This window comes from Protopterus annectens, chromosome 1.part1 (genome assembly GCF_019279795.1).
Source record: "Protopterus annectens isolate FY-2018-M chromosome 1.part1, PAN1.0, whole genome shotgun sequence".
NCBI lineage: Eukaryota > Metazoa > Chordata > Ceratodontiformes > Protopteridae > Protopterus > Protopterus annectens.
Window position 1 is genome coordinate 569,536,914 of NC_056726.1, and position 23,571 is coordinate 569,560,484.

A 23,571-nucleotide genomic window follows, 5' to 3' on the forward strand; every position below is an offset into this window, starting at 1 on the left:
CATTCTCTCAATCTCATCCACTAACCACTTTAAGCCATCACTTAAAGCTTATCTAAAAAATAAGTGTCTATGTTCCTGTAGTAACCCCTTGTAAATGCTCTAATACATCACAGTATACACCAACAACATCCAACTTCTTTCCCAGTGTTTAATCCTCTGTTCCTACTGACCCGCCTTAACCTTATATCTTGATACAAGTCACACTTTACAAATAGCACTAACTATGTTCAAAGGCTAGGATTTGTTGTGAAGGTGAAACAAATGTGTATTACCTTATGTATACTACATTTTGTTTACTTTATGCTTTATTGATTATTGTAATTTGTGCATTAAAATTTACTGTTACTCATGGAGCTTTTCTGCCCAGGCCTCCCCTGAAAAAAGACCTGTGTCCAGTTGGACTTTCCCAGTAAACAAATGTTAAATAAATGAATGAATAAATAAATAAATATTCACATACTTCATTCCCAGTTCACTGGGTAGGGACTTTATTTCAATATGTGGGCAGCTTATGGCCCTCAGTACCGCAGGAAAATGAGTTATGGCTCTGTCTTGTGGAGTAGATGGAAACCAGATATGCTTTGCCACATGTTGAAGCATTGCACTGAGAAAATGATGGAGTATTCTTGAGGCAGAGGTCTATGAACCCCTCATCTTTGTCCCCTGTATGTCACTGAAAAGTCCCTGCAGCTAAAGCTACACATACCTTAGTATCCACTGGGATGGGTTCTCCATAATTTCCATGGGCCAGCATGAGCAGAGCAGAGTTCTACTACTTCCTGTATGGTGTCCCTGTCCACCCTGTACTGGTCATGATTTTCAGTTTCACGTAGACCATTGTAGGTCAAATGTGGCCTAAAAACCCTACTCTGTCTAGGGCAATGTCTGGCAGTCGAAGCAGCACCTTTTATGAGAGCCTGTTGCAAATGCAGATTTACAGTGATTGTGGCTGCCCCTAAATTTTTAAAGCTTTTGTGTGGCTCTATTCCAGCACATGTTACAATTTAAAGCTAAAATAAGTGCAATATATTTGCTCTGGTTTTATATGTTTCTGAATTGCTCTGCCATATACATTTTTTGGTTTATTACTATACACTATGGCTCATTATATGATTATTAGCATATTCTGCTGCTAGTCCATGATTTGGAGTCAGCCATGATGTTGTACTGCTGCTTCTTAAATTGTTACCTCCTTTCTTGTTGATTCTTGTCACACATTCAGGTTTAGCGCTGCAAGTAAAGGTTCAATTATTCTGGCCAAAACCTCACACAAACATACATATATGGAAAACTCAGATGTATACACATGCAGACACATACACACTCACACACACACACACACACACACACACACACACACACACATACACACACACACACACACACACACACGCACGCACGCACGCACACACACACACACACACACACACACACACACACAGACACATACACACACACACACACACACACACACACACACACACACACGCGCGCGCGCACAGCACATGCGCACGCGCACATACATACACACACCCACGCACGCACGCGCACACACACACACACACACACACGCTGCTACAGCGTGCACAGCATATGCGCGACGCCAAGCACATACACATAAACACACACACACACCCACGCACTCACGCACACATGCACACACACACACACACACACACACACACACACACACACACACACACAGACACACACACACACGCACACACACACACAGCTTCTTGTAACACTGGCTGCAGTAATAACATCTGTTTTTTTAATTTGTCTCCACTCACTGTTGACAGTTTTTTAGGAAGTGTTGTTATCAAGGAAAAAGGAAACATGGCAGTTCATTGTAACTGTTTCTGCCGCTGCATTTATCTGATTTGTTTCTGTGTTTGTTTGTTTCTCTCACTCACTAGCCACAACTTTCTAAGAGTCATGGTTAGGCAGACAGCTCCCAACAAAGATTTCCAAGTTGACACACAGATTTTGTACTAGATTAAGTAGACTTTTTTTTACCTGACTCTCCCTGTATAATAATAGCCACCTTTTGGATACTGAGTGCCCAGTGTTCTTCAAGCCCACTTTATAACAGTACTTAAACTACTTTCAGAGCAAAAAAGAGACAGCTACAGTGTGTTCTCCATCACAGATCTACAGCTGCATAAATTCATCACAGAAGTACTACCAACTGAGTGGTAATGCATTTGTGCATTTAGTAGATTAAGGCTGTTTATTTGTGACCAATATTGACCAATTTCAGGCTCAAGCTGGCTGAAATACAAAATACTTTGCAAGCAAAAAATAAAGAAATATAAGCAATAACAGAGAAGTTCAGACTAATTATGTAGAAAAACTTAGTATATATAAATTCTATTGAACAAGCACAGTGCAATGTACAGTAAAGCAGAGTCTAATGTACAATATACAAATTAGTTTCTAAAGTGGGTCTGTCTCCACTAAATGTTAAGACAGGAGAACAAACTTGGAAAGGAGATAGGTTAGATGATATGTCCTGTGTTAAGGCAGGAGCAGTTGGCTTGGATGAAGATGTGCTTTTGGAGTTGTATTCTGAATTTGGAATAAGTGTTGATTTCCTTAATGTCAATGGGTAGAGCTTGCCAGAGGAGGGGCCCAAGAGGAGAGAGCATGTGCAGTGCTGTGGAGTTTGGTTCTAGGAGTAATGAGAGCTGGTGTGACAGAACATGTGCAGTGCTGTGGGGTTTGGTTCTAGGAGTAATGACAGCTGGTGTGACAGAGCATGGGCGGTGCTGTGGAGTTTGGTTCTAGGGCTAATCCAAGTCGGTGTGGCTTGTCAGTAGTCTATCAGGTTGTATGACATTTTTTTTTTCATAAAGTCAAATTACAAAGGGAGTAAGTGTGTATAGTTGGAGGAGTTTGTTGAGTTGGAATCCTAAAAGTAAGTTAGATCATTGTTTTATGGATAGTCATTTGGCTTTTTTCTTGGATGATACAGTGATGTTCACAGAGAGGTGAGTTTGTAATGAATCAGCAGATGCTGTTAGAAGAGACAGGCTGGAGAATGTGGTATTGTTTTTCTTGGAGGCAGAATCTAAAACGGGAGCCCTTATTCAAGTTGAGAAGGAGAACTCCTTTGCCAGTGGCTGCTCTGAATGGTTGGGATAGAAAAGGGGAGATCTTTTTGGTCCAGAAGAAGAGGAAGTTTATTTTGGCTGTTACTTTGTCTATGTGGAAATGGAAGTTTAGTAATTGATCAAGTCACAGTCCTAGGTATTTGAGGGTGAAGGTTTTTTTTCTGTGGCATGGTTGTGTAGGTCAAATATAGTTAAAGAGTTAGGTGCTTAGTGAATTTTCCACAAATTCTTTTTTATTAAATTCAAGTGAAAGGTTTTGAAAGACTATCACTTTCTATGAACTAATAAGGAATAAGGTTCAGTTTTGAAAAAGATACTTTACACAGTTATGCAAATGAAGATTTGTTGAAATACAAATTCTTAATGGAGTGCACTGGATGCATTATATGTGTGTGTGTGTGTGTGTGTGTGTGTATGTGTGTGTGTGTGTGTGTGTGTGTGTGTGTGTGTGTGTGTGTGTGTGTGTGTGTGTGTGTGTGTTTGTGTTTGTGTGTGTGTGTGTGTGTGTGTGTGTGTATATATATATATATATATATATATATATATATATATATATATATATATATATACATACATTTCAAACGCAATCAAAAAAGTTCATAAGAAAATGGGAACCCTGTACAGGAACAAAAAATTCCTAGCAGACACTACTAGGGAAGCTATAGCTAGAACCCACCTCTTCTCGTCATTTGTATATGCCTCCCCCATATTCATAAATCTCAAAATGTTAGAACTAAACAAACTGGAAACATGTTACAACAAAATTGTTTGCAACAGATTCCACACAGACAGCTCATAACTGCCATAGTTTGAAATATTTGCCTCGGCTGGAATTACCCCATGTCCTGAAAAAATCTACTACAACCCTACCCTAATAATCATGATTTTTGTTCAACTAACAAAGATCTGCTCCAGGTTACCAAACTATCCAACACAGCAGGGGTTTCTCTTTACTCTAATTTTGCTGCAAAGAACTGGAATGCCCTCCCTCACAGTATATGATCCATAAACAATCTCAGTCAATTCAAAAAATCTTTTAAAACACATCTATATGAATCTTGGCTTTGCACAGGTAATCCAGGTTAGTATCTTAGAAGTCCACAATTAATTTACCTGTGATGACAGTTTTAACTCTATTTTCCTTCCTACCTGCTTTCATTTTACTATGCTTCTAGGTTAACTGAATATATTTGCTGTCTTACTATGTAATGTTTTGGTCCTTAATGCACCTTTGCTAGTGAAATTTTATGTCTTATTACTGGTTGTGTACTTTTTCCTTATTGTTAATACTACTGTTTTTTTTTTTTTTTATGTTTTACTGTTATTCTATTACAACTTTATATGTTAGTAAAAAATACACGAGTCCTGGGTACTCCACAATGAACAGCCGAACTACATAAACAAGCGTAGCATAGAGTAAACGTTAAAAATAAAATTAAACGTTTACTCTACGCTATGCGTGTTTCTGTAGTTCGGCTGTTCATTGTGGAGTGCCCAGGACTCGTGTATTTTTTACTTGGAGGTCTTTGTCCCTATTCACCAGTCTGTCTTCAGTTTAACTTTATATGTTAAGCATTAACTGGAGCTTTTCTCCTTGGGCCTCCATTGAAAATGGGCTCTGTCCCAGTCAGACTATACCAGTAAACTAATGTAAAATAAAAAAAAAAAAATATATATATATATATATATATATATATATATATATATATATATATATATACACACACACATACATATCTATATATATATATATATATATATATATATATATATATATATATATATATATATATACACACACACGCACACATGTATTTAAAACCCAGCCACTGTGAATGAACAAGCCAGTGTATTTCTTCGTGCTGGTCCCAAGTCCGTATAAATGGGGTGGGTTACATCAGGAAGAGCATCTGTTGTAAAATCTTTGCCAGATCACATATGCAAACAACAATACAGATTTCCAGATCAGATCTGTTGGGGCCCGGGTTAGCAATGACCACCACCAGTACTGTTATTCTATAGGGTGCTGGTGGAAATTGGGCTACTATTGGCCAAAGGAGAAGGAGAAGGAGAAGAAGAGGGGGAAGTCATGCCCAGAGGCAGGATGAGAGGAGGAAGGTTAGGAGTGTGGAAGTGAGGGTAGGAACTTTGAATGTTTGCATAATCATGACTGGTAAAGGGAGAGAGCTAGCTGACATGATGGACAGAAGGAAGGTTTATATATTGTGCATGCAATAGACCAGATGGAAGGGGAGTAAGGCTAGGTGTACAGGAGGCAGGTTCAAATTGTTTTACCATGGTGTGGATGGGAGGAGAAATGGCAGAGAGATTATCCTGAAGGGACACTATGTTAAAAGTGTTTTGGAGGTGAAAACAGTGTTGGACAGAGTGATGTTTATGAAGCTGCAAATTGATGGTGTGATGATGAATGTTGTTAGTGCATATGCTCCACAAGTTGGGTGTGTGATGGATGAGAAAGAAAAATTTTGAAGTGAGTTGGATGAGGTGATGGACAGTGTACCCAAGGGTGAGAGAGTGGTGATTGGAGTGGATTTCAATGGGCATGTTGGTGAAGGGAATAGAGGGGATGAGGAGGTGATGGGTAGGTATGGTGTCAAGGAGAGGAATGCAGAAGGTCAGATGGTAGTGGATTTTGTGTAAAGGATGGACGTGGCTGTGGTGAAAATGTATTTAAGAAGAAGGAGGAACATAGGGTGATGTACAAGACTGGAGGAAAATGCACACAGGTGGATTGTGTCCTATGCAGGAGGGCAAGTCTGAAGGAGATTTGGAGACTGTAAAGTGGTGACAGGGGAAAGTGTAGTTAAGCAGCATAGGATGGTGTTTATAGGATGATGTTGGCGATCAGGAAGAAGATGAGGAGAGTTAGGGCAGTGCCAAGGATCAAATGTTGGAAGTTGATAAAGGATGATTGTGAGGAGGAGTTCAGGCAAGAGTTAAGATAGGCACTGGGTGGCAGTGAAGAGTTACCAGATAGCTGGACCACTACCACAGAGCTGGTAATGGAGATAGTTAAAAAGGTGCTTGGTGTGACATCTGGACAGAGGAAGAAGGACATAGAGACCTGGTGGGGGAACGAGGAAGTACAGGAGAGTATACAGAGGAAGAGGTTGGCAAAGAAGAAATGGGATTGTCAGAGAGATGAAAAAAGCAAACAGGAGTATGAGAAGGTGAGGTGTATGGTGAAGAGACAAGTTTGGACACTTAGGAGGGAAAAAACAACCTGTACCCATTGGTTGGACAGAAGGACCAAGCTGTGAAAGATGTGCAGCAGGTTAGAGTTTTAAAGGATAATGAGGAAAACATACTCACAAGCGAGGAGAGTGTGTTGAGCAGATGAAAAGAGTACTTTGAGGGGTTGATGAATGAAGAGAATGAGAGGGAGAGAAGGTTGAATGATGTGGGGATAGTAAATCAGGAAGTGCAACAGATTAGCAAGGAGGAAGTAAGGATAGCTATCAAGATGATGAAGAATCGAAAGGCTGTTGGTCCAGATGGCATACCTGTGGACACATGGAGATGTTTAGGAGAGATGGTAGTGGAGTTTATAACCAGATTGTTTAACAAAATCTTGAAAAGTGAAAGGATGACTGAGGATTGGGGAATTGTATAGGTACCAATTTATAAGAATAAGGGTGATGTGCAGATCTGTAGTAACTACAGAGGGATACAATTGATCAGCCACAGCATGAAGTTATAGGAAAGAGTAGTGGAAGCAAGGTTAACAAGGGAGGTGATGATTAGTAAGCAGCAGTATGGTTTTATGCCAAGAAAGAGCACCACAGATCCAGTGTTTGCTTTGAGGGTGTTGATGGAGAAGTATAGAGAAGGTCAGAAGGAGTTGCATTGTGTCTTTGTGGACATAGAGAAAGTATATGAAAGGTTTCCTAGACAGGAGTTGTGGTGTTGTATGAGGAAGTTGGGAGTGGCAGAGAAGTATGTAAGAGTGGTACAGGATATGTATGAAGGCAGTGTGCCATTGTTGAGGTCTGCAGTAGAAGTGATGGATGCATTCAAGGTGGAGGTGGGATTACCTCAAGGATCAGCTCTGAGCCCTTTCTTATCTGTAATGGTGATGGACAGGTTGACAGATGAGATCAGACAGGAGTCACCATAGACTATGATGTTTGCAGATGATAATATGATCTCTACTGAGACTATGGAACAGGTTGAGGAGACCCTGGAGAGGTGGAGATATGCTCTAGAGAGGACAAGAATGAAGGTCAGCAGGACTATGACAGAATATATGTGTGTGAATGAGAGATAGGACAGAGGAATGGTGAGGATGCAGGTACTAGAACTGGTGAAGGTGGATGAATTTAAATACTTGGGATCAGCAGTTCAGAGTAAAGGTGTGTATGGAAGGGAGGTGAAGAAGAGAGTACAAGCATGGTGGAGAAGAGTGTCAGGAGTGATTTGTGACAGATGGGTACTAGTAAGAGTGAAAGGGAAGGTCTACAAGATGGTAGTGAAAACCAGCTATGTTATATGGTTTGAAGATGTTGGCATTGATGAAAAGACAGGAGTCAGAGCTGGAGGTGGCAGAGTTAAAGATGTTAAGATATGTATTGGGTGTGATGAGGATGGACAGGATTAGGAGTGAGTATATTAGAGTGTCAGCTCAGGTTGGATAGATTGGAGACAAAGCCAGAGATGTGAGATTACATTGGTTTGGACATGTGCTGAGGACTGATGCTGGGCATATTGGGAGAAGGATGGTAAGGAAGGAACTGCCAGGTAAGAGGAAAAGAGGAAGGCCTAAGATAAAGTTTATGGATGTGTTGAGAGAGGACATGCAGATGGTTGGTGTGGCAGAACATGATGTAGAGGACAGGAAGAAATGAAAACAGATAAGCCACTGTGGTGACCCCTAACAGGAGCAGCCAAAAGAAGAATATGCATATATATATATATATATATATATATATATATATATATATATATATATATATATATATATGTGTGTGTGTGTGTGTGTGTGTGTGTGTGTAGTGCAGGTATTAATAACAAGTGTAAGAACTGTACAAAGTTAATAGAACTACATACCTGATACTTGGCTCCATTCAACAACTGGGGAGAATGTGTAAGTGATCCATGAATGTTTTCAAAAGATCCGTTTTACTAAAGTCATTATGGGTCTTAGTATATATCAGGGCAAATATCAGATTACATTTTAGCTTTTTTCAGAATCAGATTAAGAAAAGAGGAAGATGTTCAGGATTTAATAATATTCTAAAAGTATATTTTTGCATTACTAAAAGTACTGGAAATGAATACAATGAACTGAAAGTTATGATACTCCACAAAGAATTTAATTTTTTAGTAACAGCAGAAGCATGGAATTCATCTGAATTATTATTCTATGGATTCAAAAAATGTGAGTGTTTAAGAAATAGTTTAAGGGATGTGGATATCTTAGTTCTCAATCAGTTAACAGCGTGGTCAGTGTTGGATTCTATGATTAATAATATGAAAATATCATTGCTTCATTCTGTTCTAAAGAGACAGTTAAAATGATATTATATTATTGATCTCCAAGTATGGATAATACAAAACATAATCAGCAAGATGCAATAAACTCTAAGTAGGCTTTGCGCGAAGCCTACATGGAGTTTATATGTTTGTACAGAGAGCAGCAGCGCTAATTAAATATTCATGCCGTGCACTGCATTTAAACTTAAACAAGCACAGTTTTATCACAGACAAAAGTGTTGGCGGCCAGAAAACCATAAGTACTACATGGATAGTGAACCTGTTTCCCTTACTACAGTCTAGGTTAGCAGAATTGTGTGGAATGCCACATTGATTACGAGGGTTTATCATACAGTAATGTATATGTTCCAAACACAGTACAGGACAGTGTATGCAGTGCAGAGTAGTGTGAAAACCCATTCAAGTCAGTCTGTACAAAGGTTGGGCAAATGATATGTAAGGGTACATGGACTGCCATTTAAAATAAATAGTCAGGGGAAGTGCTTGTGTTGCATAGGGACACACTGATGAATTGTAGGAATGAATACAAGTAATGTACAGCAGATGAGGGCATGTAAATGGAAGACAGTTGTAGCAGGAACACTAACCACATATCAACATGTTACAGTATGGACTTCACAGTAAAAATGTATAATCATGTGACTGTCAGACAAGGTAACATAACAATGGAGAAGATAAGTCTTTGTTAAATAAGCATCCTGACATGAACAATGGAGAGGATATCTATCAGCGATGTAATATACAATTGGGGTGTGGTGCATATTGTGAAGATGTGCAAATTGATATGCCTGAGTATGAGTCTAATGTTAGCAGAGGTCTTCAAAATGTAGGACACAGTCATAGGCCCATTGACAATGGATGCACAATCATGGACAATATCAGAATAATCACCAGTAATACAATGTCTCTAACACAACACATGTGATTCTGAGGGATCATAGATGGTTCTGCACTAGGACACTTGTACAAGTATTATGACATGTCAGCAGTCTATAAGGATAATCAAGCACACCATCCAGACACTGTAACATCTGCAGGAGGTGTTAAGAGGGACACTGCTATACCTGTATTTGATGGTATGATAAATCCAGGCTAGTTCACAGGTGTTCATGGCATATATATATGTAGATATACATATACATATATGGGTCTACTTCAAAGCATCGAAAGGCCACAATATCAAAGATGAAATCATCAAGACAAAATCATTGAAACCTCACTTCAGCAAACAACCAGATCTGCAAATCCATTCCCAGAGTAAGTAACCACTAATACAAAAACTAATGAAAACAAAATTGCGCCATCCCCAACCCACCCATGTCAGGGGCTACATCTCACACCTCCCCAATGGGGGGTCTGTGCCCCCACACCCCCTAACTAAATATACTAACTCTGAGATTGTACTACAGTTGGGAAAAGGGTGAAGTTCACCTTGTTGGCCAACAGGTTACTTACCGTGGGAATGGATTCCCTTATCCAGTCATTCACTGAAGTGAGGTTTGCAATAATTTCATCTCGATGATTTGGCCTTCAATATTGTGAGCTTTCAATGTTCTCAGGTAGACCTATATATATATATATATATATATATATATATATATATATATATATATATATATATATATATGTATATGGCATAATCCACACTGTCATGAATGTAACCCATGCCATCAATGTTGTCAAACCGCTATGTACTGTGTGCATCACCAGAACAGGTATCACACATGCATCTGGTATAACACTGTGATGGGTGTTTCACACCATCAGACAGTAATGTGTATGCAACAAAAATAATACCTAGGTATGCCAATAGGATGTGTGGCAGCTGGGTATAGCAAAGGTGTACACTTCAGTTATGCATCACTGGAAGATGTGTATGGAGGTACCTGAAGAAGGGTGCATTCTACTCAGTTACTGGTGTGATGGAGGTATTATTGCCTTTGAATTGGATGTACAGAACATACTCAGTAGTTGGGTAATATACAAGGGAGTACTCGCCACTGTGGCCACATGCTGGTGGATGTTCCACATACCATATAACCCAGGACACAAGTTACATACCAAATGGTCTGCATATAGGGTGTGATGTCTACATTATCCTTTGTGCATTTGTTTTCATAACTTAACAACTCCCCATGTTTTTGCTTCATCTCATGTGTTGTCATAGCTACAGCAGCAATTTTTGTTGTGTGTTGATGCTGTCTATATTATACTAATATCACAGTCGGGGTCAATGATTGCTCACAATCTGTAGTCCTCCAGACAACTGTACACAGGATGTGTATGTCAGTCTTGATGTCTGTAATGTAAATAATGGTTAGGAAAGGGCCTAATAGACAGCCCTGACACATAGACATGCTCACTAGAACAGAGATATATGGCACTTCACATATTTTAACATATTTAGATGCCACATATGTATTCCAGTGGTCTATCCACTTGGTGATATAGCTATTTATGGCTACATCTGACAGTTCTTGAGTGAATACCTCAGAGTGGTATGTCACATTCTTTGGCTTGATCAAGTTCCACAGGATGGTAGTGTTCTCATCATGCACATTCTCGATGACCTCTGTCAGGACGTCTAACAGATGTAAAAGTCATGGATTTAGCATTAACAACTCATACATGTCTGTTGCACACAGTCGGGAAATTAATAGTGTCCATACAAAAAAAAAAAAAAAAACTTGATTTCTGACCTAGAAAATACAGGCACTACAAACCATGCCATGATGTATGTGGATAGACTGAAAGCCCTATCACTGTAATCTATATTGTATAGGATAAAGTGATGTGCTTGGCCTACAGGCCAGTCTCTGACCCTGCCCTGATGGGAATACTGCACATCTACAAATCAGCTATAGCTGATGACATCAGCAGTGTCTGATGAGGAGTAATTGGTAATAGCAGTGTCCCATGTGCAGGTGTAAAATGCTCCCTCTGATGTTAAGCAGGTGCACAAACACACACCCCAGTTGAGTGCAGAGAGAACAAAACCCCTGCCCATCTAAGTACACAGACTACATAAATCAATACTTCAAGCAAGCACCACAGCACAAGACTGCCTTTTACAAGGCTGCAGGACAACTTATAGTGGATGACATCATCACTGGATGTTGGTGATAAGATGTTGGGAGGCCTCTATGAAATGGATGTGTAGGTATGTGCAAGTGTCAAAATATTGTCAGTCCATGGGATTAGAGTGCTAACTGTTGGATACACACTTATGCTTCTCTGGCTAGATTCACACACACACACACACCCCTACACACACACACACACACACACACACACACACACACACACACACACACACACACACACACACACACACACACACACACACACACACACACCTCTCAGTTGACTGCAGTGAGAACAGAATGCCTACCTATCTAAGGACACAGATTAGAGAAATTGGTACTTAATGCAAGTGCCATGGTAGAAGTCTGACTTGTACAAAGCTGCAGGACAATTTATAGTGGATGACATCAGCACTGGATGCTGGAGAGAAGATGTTGGAATGTCTGCATGAAATGGATGTGAAGGCATGTTCAACTGTCAAGATATTTCAAGTTCCGCATGTTACCAGATGGATGAGTGCGCAATGTGTAGTATTTGGTGGTTGTGTTCCAAAGTACAGGTATACTTTTAGAGACAGCTTTACAAACTATATGCAAACAGGTGCCCAAATTACTACAAGAATTGGAAAATCTGAATGTGTATTATCATTCTAAGATGTGCATGGTATATAACACATTTGTTATTAATTTATGTAGTGTAGTTGATATATCTGTGAGCAAGTACTGAGAGACTAGGGTTGCAGTGCATAGGTTCATAGGTAGGTACTAGGCTATCAGTCAAGAGCCTATGTAAGCCTAGCCAACAAGGTTCCTTGGCTTTCACCACCCAAGGATGCTATTTACCTGAGCCACTGTCAAACAGGACCAACAAAGTGATTCCCGGGGTGAATTTCCTATTACCCATCCACATCATCAAGATTTTTCTTGAAGAGTGCTAGTGAAGAACTGTGCTTGACATAGATAGATAGCTTGTTCCAGAGTATGGGAAGTCTCTGGGACAGGAATCTATCTCTCCAGCATGTTCTGTTAGTTGTGGTGATGATGTATAGGTCTATAGAGCATGGGGTTCTGAGGGATTTGAATTTCTTTAGGTGTAGCATGTCCAACAGTTCTGGGTTTGACATAGCTTTGTATGTTAGGCAAAGATCACCTCGGAGTAGGCGTTATGCTATGGAGTAAAGCTAGAATTTTTTCAGGCAGTCAGTGTAGGGCATCTGTTTGAGTCCCATAATCCTCTTTGTGAGGTATTTTTGTGGCCATTCCAGCTTTTGCAAATGTCTTGTAAGGTACCTTCCAAAAGGGGTATTGTACTCTATAATGGGTCTGATGAGAGCTGAGTAGAGGGGGATAATGACTTCTTTTTTTCCTGGATGAGAATCCTTTCATGATGAGGTGTGCCACGTAGAAGGATTTTATGACTACTGTGACAATGTGATTATCAAAGGAGAGGCTACTGTCCACTTGAGTCCCGAGGTCTCATCACACCTTCTGTTTTGTGTGCTGCTGCCTATGTGGTAGTTCATGGGTACAGAGTTTTTACCAAAGGGGATGACAATGCACTTTTTGGCATTGAGCTTGAGGCCATGGCTCTGACACCAGGCATCCATCTCAGTGAAGCCCTTTTTCAGGATGTCCTCGTCGTTTGGGGACTCGACTATGGCACCCAATTTGAAGTCATCTGCGAACTTCATCAGCCAGAGGCCCTCTGTGTTAGCCCATACTTCAGAGAAGTAGATCCCAAACAGGAGAGGACCCAAGACTGAACTCTGTGGTACTCGACTTGTTAAAGGTCTGAAGTCAGATTTGAAGTTAGCAATTTTTACACTGTGGGTTCTGTCAGTGATCCAGTTGGCAGCCCATCTTGTGAGTATGGATTTATACCCAATTTGGTGAGTTTATCTATGATACCAGAATGGGGGATGGTGTCGAAAGTCGTGGCAAGGTCAAGATAGACTGTGTGAACTGCCTTACCCTCGTCCACGGCTTTGGTGACTGTTTCAAAGAAGTCAATCAGTTAGGGAGATAATAAACTCCTGCATTGTAATGTGACATTGTCTTAGATAGGGCCTTCATTTTTTTCTGTTTGCACATGTATTTTCATGTCATGAAAATTAAAATGATAGTAAACAAAAGTAATACTTGCTGTTCTCCATTTTGCGTAGCACACTGCAGAGCAGCTAGTTTGCACGATGGCTGGCAACATGTTTGCCCATGCAAGATACACATTACTATTGCTTTCCCTGTTTGAACATAGTTAAGAAGTGTGCAAATGCAAAGCTCATTGCTAAAATGATGAGAGTTAGTATTAAGTGGATGAAACACACCTGCTGATTAGCTTACTCTGTGGCAGCAGGTGTAAATACATTGAAACATTTCTTTTTCAGCCCAGATGATAGAGGATACAAATCCAGGTGTATGTAATACTATTAAAGAATATTGATAATGCAGTAAAATGTTACTTTATTTTACCTTCACCATGTGTTAGTGTATTTTAACATAGCACAATGTGTTTAAGCAGCATTGCATGGAGGTAACCACACCAAGAAAGACCCATTCACTGTTGCTTGGAATTTGTGCTCAATGCCAAACTCTGCTCAAACTCAGAGACCAAGAAGTGAAGGGGTCCATTGTTTTTGGTACTTACATGTGTTGTGTGTGATTCTATTTTTTGACCAGATTGTAGGTGTTAAAATGGGGTAGATAGAAAAATGGTGAAATGGGAGGCTAGCAGGGGAAGAACAAAGGGAAAGCAATATAGGAATATGCAGGAGGTAGGTAGGAAAGAACCATAGACATCCATTTCTTCAATTGTGTAAAATGAGACTATGTACAGAATATTAGCTGAATTTGGACTGTCACCAACAAAAAGAGTGGTGACAACAACACAATCATGCTGTAAAGCCAATTGGACCAAATAAAGTGTGTCAAGAAGACAAGTGTGTGAAAAGAGCTACATATAGGATGATATATTTTTTTCTTTTTTTTGGGACAGATGCCCATTTTTTGGCTTCAGTAAGAGAGGAATGCTGGGTAAGGGACATTGGCATTTCTAGGTCAGGAACTTAATAGTTGAGGAAGCAGATGCAAACAAACAGGACAAACAAGACAAGACACATGGAAAGTGAGGGACACAAAAAGTTGGAGGACACCATGATTTGGGTGAAGGAGGGAACAATGCAAGCTCATGGCCATCAAACATGGTGAAAGTGACAATCTAGTCCTCACCCACAGGACTGTCATCACTGTGCCCTTACTCCACTGGCTGCTGAAGTGCTTGATGCCTTCTCCTCCTATGGACCATGAGGGAGAGCAGCCTCTCCATCTGGAGTAGGTGTACACTAATGGTGCAGTGTACAACCCTAGGCACCAACCCTGGCATCTCCTGGTGGGTGATGAAATCCCCCTTCTGCCAGTACTCCCAGAGGGTACCATAGCACCAGCTGCCAGGTAGTGCTACCTGAGGGCACAGGTAGTGCAGGGACAGTTGAGCCAGTATTTCCAGATTGGGTAGATGTGCTGGACAACGTTGCTGGAGCCAGTGGAGTGGGGGCAGGCTGACCTTCTGGGGTTGGCCTACCTTGCTGGGCTGTGAAGCATTTAGTGGTTTGTTACAGATGGGTGGCATGAAGACATTTTGACGATACATAATAGAAAAAAAGAGATAAGGGTTGGGGCGAGAGAAAAAGACATAAAATTAGTACCATCATATTTACCTGAAGTACTATATATTTAAGTATATGTCCTAACAACTACAAACTGTAATTATGGATTGTTCAAAGTAATCCTTGCAGTATGCATATATTGCACATATGCTTGGTCCAACTATATAGAATACAGCTAACAGCAGAGCCTTTATGCCACACGTATAAAGTTTAGTTTATGTAATTTTATTAAATAAATGCATAATGTATAGTTGTCACTCATGATATTTGAACCTACAGCCTCTGACTACAGTTTTTCACTTGACTCTTAAAGTTGGTTTGTGCTACAGAACTATACATGCCTACTTGTTTTTACAATTAAGATATGCATGATCACTTTGCTACTACTCTATAGAAAACAAAAATACTATCTTTAACTTTTAAAGCTACAATAATACTTCTCTTGTGCTGCGTACATACCACCTGCTTCTCTCAGTCTCTGAATAATCAGTATGAGCCTGCCAATTCAACTCAATTTTAGAATTAGCTGTGAAAAGAAAAGAAAATATTATGCATACCAGTCTTGCCTATATTTAGCTTTCTATTATAAATTCTCTTTATTAGCATACTTACACAACTGTGGGATGTCACTGATATGAAACTCATCCAACCACTGGTTGACCGTATCCTTTTTAGGCATCATTTCACTGACCTAAAAAGGATACGGTCAACCAGTGGTTGACCGTATCCTTTTTAGGTCAGTGAAATGATGCCTACAATTTTCTCCAGTGTGTGTGGGATGCCAGTCACACTGGATGTAGCCTTGGCCAGACTATTCCAAGTCACAGACTTGTACTGGGAGCCAGAATAGTCCTACTGCAGAAGACTTTGGCTGTGGCCTTTACCAAGAGCCCAATAAATATCCTGGACTCCTGAACACCCCCCCCCCCGAGCCCTAAATTTGGCACCTTCCCCTCTAATGTCTAATCCCAAAAGTAGAGCAATGGCAAATGATGGTTTCCCACCAATTCCTGTTATCACATTTACTGGCAGTGAGAAAACCAAAGGGGTGTCTGCTGCTGCTGTACCTGTTAGGAGATTTTAGTTTGAGGGAAGTTTGCTGCTGTAACAGGTGATTTAACATTGTAGACATGCACTGGCGGCATACATTTCATGATTTGACACATTTTTGGTTTGGCTTTATACACTGATAAAATTGATTTTTACATTATGGGACTCAAGCCTATGAATAAGGGACAAACCATTTTCTTCCACAGAACAAGTGTTTCTCAGACATAGTTATGAGTCACTGATAAATACAGATGGCAGTTTGAGGTGTTAACCATGTATGTGTGAGAGCTAATAAGATTTATATATATATATATATATATATATATATATATATATATATATATATATATGTGTATAGATTCATTTGTGTATGTGTCTTATTTATGTGTGAAAGCCATCCAAATCCAGATAGCAGAATTATACTTACAGAAATATAGTAAACAGAATACCCTCAGTCATACATCTGAAAACACAATAAGGATGTCTTATACCTCATACATATAAATCATATCAGCCCCAATATCTAAAGTGTTATAAGTGAGATTGAATATAATGTGAAATGCAATGACAGTAAATATGTCTGTAATGTCCTGTATTAGAACCCAGGATCATTTGTATGGCAGCCCTACACTTACACCTGTTGCCACAAGAATGGTGAAATAACACTTGTATATTTTTGTGTTCCTTACTATAAAATGGACAGTCACAACAGTAAAAATATGTTGCACTTCCTGTATTAGAACCCAGGACCATCTGTATTACAGCCCTACACTTACACCTGCTCCATAAGAATAGTTAGATGATAGCTGCACAATTCCCTATTCATTCTTAAGTTCTTTGTGCTAACTGCAGTGTAACACTGCTTACCATGTTTGTGTGGTGCCCAACAGAATTAATAGAATATATCCATTTTAAATTGTTGACTGCCTGTGTCCTGTCTGCAGGTGTTCAATGGCTACAAGTGTTGGGAAAGCTTGCTAATTGGTGCTCAACATCGCTTAGCAGCACTGCGTGATGGAAAGCAAAAACTGCAACAATGTATTTTTTTTACCTTTACAATGTATATGCCCTGTCTACATCCTGTGTAGGCCACTAATCCAGGTCTGCACACTGCTAAGTGTCATGCAAACAAGATGAGCACAGTCACACCTGACATTCATTATGTTTTTCCATTTTCTTTGTTTGCACTAAGCTGCACACTGCGTAAACACTGGCATTTATAAAACTAAAAATGGGTAAAATTAGTTGAAATGTAGAAAAGAAATCTATGAAATAAACACATTTTTACACAGGTCTGGATTTGAACTCTCACTCCAATGAACCTTCAAAACACAGTAAGGGTGCCCTCTTTGCCATACAAAGATCTTTGCAGCAGAGAACTGAAATCATTGTGTATACAACCAACTGCAACATCATCCACAGTACTAACAAAACATATGACAGTTGTTGGTACATGTATTAATTTCAGATGTAGTGCACTGAATGATCACAGAACCATTTATGACTACTGCTTGCAAAAATGCAGCTGTGTCTTATCTCTCTGTGCTTGTTGCTCATTCTTGTGTTATCTGAGCAGTAATCTGAGACATACAGTCTGTAAGAAATTCTGTATCATTGTCGTTATAATGTGTGAGGATATCAAATAGCAATAATATAGAGTTGTCAACAAATGAAGGGGAGGTTGGATATTACTGAATAGAAACTGTGAAATGGGTGCTGCTTACTTACATTTAAAACCTTGATACAATTATTTCTACACTTTGTAAGTCTAACCTGAATGACACACCCACTGGAGGTAGGGCAGTCTGAATTGCTGTTGGGTTTTCCTTGTCCCTACTAGTAATCATTCACAGCTGCAATCTGTTACCAACAAACACTGAGGGAGTGCCTGCACTATGTTTACATCAGATACATGGAGCCAAGTAATTGAGATTCACCAATTCTAATGAGTTCACACCCCATTTGCATCTTCACTGTGCTCATAGCCCTGAATCTACACCATAAAAAGGGAACTATGTAGCTAGGGAGCCTGAGGGTGAGGAGACTTGTTTTCTGTGTTTAACATGAGAAGAGGATATTACTTTAGCATATATATATATATATATATATATATATATATATATATATATATATTGGGAGGATGGCCTAATGGTTAAGGTGTTTGCCTTACAAACACAAGGTGCACGGTTTGAGTCTCACAAGGGATAATTGGCTAGGCTTAAAATGGCTCGCAAGGGCAATTAGCTTAGTACTAACCTATGAACCTATATATATATATATATATATATATATATATATATATATATATATATATATATATATATATATATACACAGAAGACTATTGACCTTGGTAAGGTATGCTTGTATTTTTCAGCTAAATACTGTATATGCTAACATGTCATTAATAAAAATCTGTATATATATATATATATATATATATATATATATATATATATATATATATATGTGTGTGTGTGTGTGTGTGTGTGTGTGAGTGTGTGTGTGTGTGTACAATAGCAAATGCTAATTTTATCTGTATGCATTTCTTAGTAGTGTACTGATGGCATGGGTATATTTGTCAGGGCATTTCACTTTCTCATGTGCACAGTCTTAATAACTGTCATCACAAGTGCTAAAATTGCAACTGCTCTTTTTCTCTGTACACTCTTCGATTGTCATTTCTGTGAAATGTAAATGTTCTATACTGTCAATGACACAGGGGTGCTAGCCTTCTAGGATGAACCTTACACACCTCTAGGGAAGTACTGGCCTTCGGTAGATATGACTGACTATAGTTTAAAATGAAATGTTATGTATTAAATCTGTACACATGTTTCAGGGACAGTTTATCTGATAGCACTTTTAGCATATCACTGATGGTTTGTTAGCAAAATGTGTCATTTTGCCTGTTCTTTTGGGGATGGGGAGCAAAGTTGCATTTCTGTTTTGCCACACATAAAACTTTTGCTATTATTACTCTCCTTGTTTTGGATCCAACTTTGCTTTGTGTGATTGTAATATGTTACAACCACACAATTCCTTTTTTACATTTGAATATCTTGACTGTTTTATGTTTCTCCAGCAGGTAATAGTGAAATGCTACCTTTTATGTGTTATATCAAAACAGGACTTTTAGTTATGTGATACTTATGTGTATTATCCTTCTGTTGTATTTTAGGTCACCTAGGACTATGGCACCCAGGCATCACAGCACCCCAAATCCCCCCTTCAGTGACCCTGAGAATGACTTCATCCTAATGCTTTTAGGTGACATGGTGCCTTTCTGCTTAAGAGGGGAAGTGGAAATATGTCAGGCAGAATGCAAATCTGGCAGCAGATAGTTGATGATGTGAACACAGTAGGTGGCCACAGCAGGACATATGATCAGGTGCACCATACGGCCACTGACATGATTTCATCTGCATGGATGAGGGCAGCTGCAGTGGCCCATGAATGGATGGGTACCAGGGGGACCTGTTACAGAGCCACAGCTAACAGCAAATGAAGAGTTCCTGTCCACTGTCAGGGATCTAGACAGCTCCCTGGAAATTGCACAGTAGCATGTCATTGATGTTGATGCTACTGTTTCATGGAGAACAAGTATGTCCCAGAAGTAGCTTCCTGGTAGGCTTATCTATCTCAATTGTGAAATACTTTTTGTGTAGTAAAATATTGACAGCACTACTTAATTTCTGTTTAACATTAAATTAATTTGGGAGATAGTTGTAAATTGATGCAGTTAACAAATTCTGATTACACATGGGCTTAAGATGGACTTGTTATCCACATTCTTGTTAAAAGTATCATTAATAAACATATAAAGGGCAAAACATTTTAACCACCTGTGTTACTGTTAATTGTGATGATGCTGTCCTTAACTTTTGCTTAACTTCTTCCAGGACCATCATCCATGGGAAGCATAGCATCATCTGCACACAGTAAGCTATTTTTCTTTTTGTCAGTAGTAATGAGTAGTTCAAAGAAATATTTATTTTATCTATATGTGTGATGTGGGTGCCAGGACCATTGTTTATATTGCTATACCATTTGGAGTACTGGCACCACTGTTAGCTTGTTAGCATACCCCCTCTCACCCCCTAAAGGGCCCATCTCAATACCAAAAGATTGCCAAATTCTGATAATCACGGCCACACAGGTAGAAACCACACTCTCCAAAGCTAAGAATACAGCATCCATGGGACCAGATGACATCCCAGGCTGTGTACTACATGAACTACAAAATGAACTGGCATCTCACCTAAGTGTCATGTTTAATCATAGCCTCACCTGAGGCTTCGTGCCCACTGAGTGGCGCACAGCTACAGTTATCCCGTTCCAGAAGGGAGGATCCATCTTGGATCCCGGGAACTACCGTCCCATCAGTCTGACACGCCTGATTTACAAGGGCATGGAACGCATTATCATGGAACTTATAAACAAAGACATTGGCAACCTTCAAACACTGGACCCCACCCAGTTTGGGTTTGTGAAAGGCCAATCTTGTCTCCCGAATCTGATTGACTTCTTCGAATCAGTCTCCAGAGCCGTGGACAAGGGTAAGGCAGTCCACACAGCCTATCTGGACCTCGCCAAGGCCTTTGACACCATCCTCCACTCTGGAATCATAGATAAACTTACTAAGCTGGGCATAAATCCCTATGTCACTCGATGGGTTGCTAACTGGCTTACTGACAGAACCCAGACTGTAAAAGTAGCCGACTCCAAATCCAGCTCCAGACAAGTGACAAGTGGAGTACCTCAGGGTTCAGTCCTTGGACCACTCGTTTGGCATCTAGTTCTCTGAAGTACAGGCCAACACTAAGGGACTCTGGCTAACAAAGTTTACAGATGACTGCAAACTGGGAGCCATTACTGAATCCCCAAATGATGTGGATATTCTACAAAAGGGCCTTACAGAAACAGATGCCTGGTGCCAGAGCCATGGGCTCAAGCTTAATGCCAAGAAATGTATAGTTATCCTCTTTGGAAAAAAACATGTACCCATGAATTACCACATAGGTGGCAGGACACTAAACATCAAAAGTGTGATGAAAGACTTAGGGACACAGGTGGACAGTGGTCTCACTTTCGATAACCACATTGCCACAACAGTCAGGAAATCCTCCTATGTGGCACACCTCATCACTAAGGGCTTTTCGTCCAGAAAAAAGGAGGTCATTGTCCCACTGTACTCATCCCTCATTAGACCCATTATAGAGTATAATGCCCCATTTGGTATGTACCTCACAAGACATCTGCAACAGCTGGAAAGGCCACAGAAATAACTCACTAAAAGAATCACAGGCCTAAAGCAGATGCCATATACTGACCGTCTAAAAAAACTCCAGCTATACTCTGTGGCATATCGTCTACTCAGAGGCGATCTCTGCTTAACATACAAGGCCATGTCAAACCCTGAGCTGTTGGACATGCTCCACTTAAAGAAATCCCAATCCCTCAGAGCAACACGCTCCAGGGATCTAAACCTTGTCATCACAATGAACAAAACATGCTGGAGGGATAGGTTCCTGACCCAGAGACTCCCCATACTCTGGAATAGACTGCCCATACATATCAAGCAGAGCACCTCATTTGCCCTCTTCAAAAGGAACCTTGATGATTGGATGAGAGATAGGAAATTCACCCCGGGGATCATGTCAGTTGCCCTGCTAGACAGGGGCCCGGAGAAGTAAATATTGTGGGAAGAAATATCCAGGGAATTGTTATGGCTAGGCTTGCATAGGCCCTAGGGCTGATAGCCTAGTACCAACCTATGAACCTATGAACCTATACATTTGACTATATTAGCAGTGCTATTAATTTATTTTCTCTGTTTGTTGCTTATTATCACCGGTGATCCTGACAGTAGAAGTGTAGGACTCTTAACACTTGATGTCAGTGTATCAGCAGACTCTGATGATGATGGTGGCCAAACAGTGGCAGCCGGGGGGGTGCAGAGGTTGAATCTGACACTGAGGTTGACATTCAGCCATCCCCTGTAATTTCGTCAGACACAATCCATAGGCCTGTGCCAACCCATTCCAGTGAACCCTCAGATACTGGACAGGTGGAGGGTTAGACACTCAATCAGGGAAGTTTGGTTACTGTGGCTTCATTGCCTGTTGATTCCAGCCATAGCCAAAGTATGGTGGAGCTGCCACACAGGAGAGTTGTTAGGGGTGCTCAGAGGAGGTCTGCTATCCATCCTACACCTCATCCAGGTGCATCTTCCTGTGCCACTTGATATATGTTTAGGGCCATCATGGAGGTGCAGATATGTTCCTATAGGTCCTCCAGAGAAATGCTTAGGGTTGTAGATGTGGCACAGGCTCACAGGCATGACTGCCTCCACTATGTTGCTGATTCAATGGATCAGATGAATAATACATTGGAACAGGTGGTGTCTATGATGGAATGTCTGCTGGGAGAGGGATGGCATCCTCATGGGCATAGGTCAGCCACATCATCTGCTGTTAGCCGACATGGCCGTGCCCAGTAACGGTCTCATAGTGACACTATTTCCACTGGTCTATCAGAGGTTGAGGTGTCTACATCCAGACATTGCAGGCCATGGAGTTTTGGTCCAGGGCATCCGCGTGAGGGCAGCTCATCCAGCAGACATTAGTCATGTTCAGATAACAGCTTTGCATCTGACCATGGGTGGGGACATGCTATTGTAACTCCTGGCAGAGCCAGTTCTCATGATCAGGTATGATACCAATGAACTGCCACCTCTACCATGTATGGCTCACATTTGTCTGAAGTACCAAGATGTAGAGTTAGCACAGACTTTGGCTGTGTTCCTGCAAACACTCACACACCAGTTTCACCTAGAGGACCAATACAGACACACACACAACACTTACATGGTTCAGCCAGGAAGCTTAAAGCTCATTTTGCCTCACTGGCCATTTGTTACTTTATTTGAATGTCTGCTAGCCTGTCTTTCTTACTCACACACACTCACCTGAATGTCTGCTAGCTTGTCTTTCTTACTCACACACCCTCACCAACCTTTTGTGTCAGCCTAGAGTTTCTGTCCCCCACCCCACCCCTACAACACCCTGTTCTGCTAACTGTGCAAGATCCTTGTTTTCTGTATTTTGTATTCAAAGATACATAACATTTGTGTCTGATGCTCAGG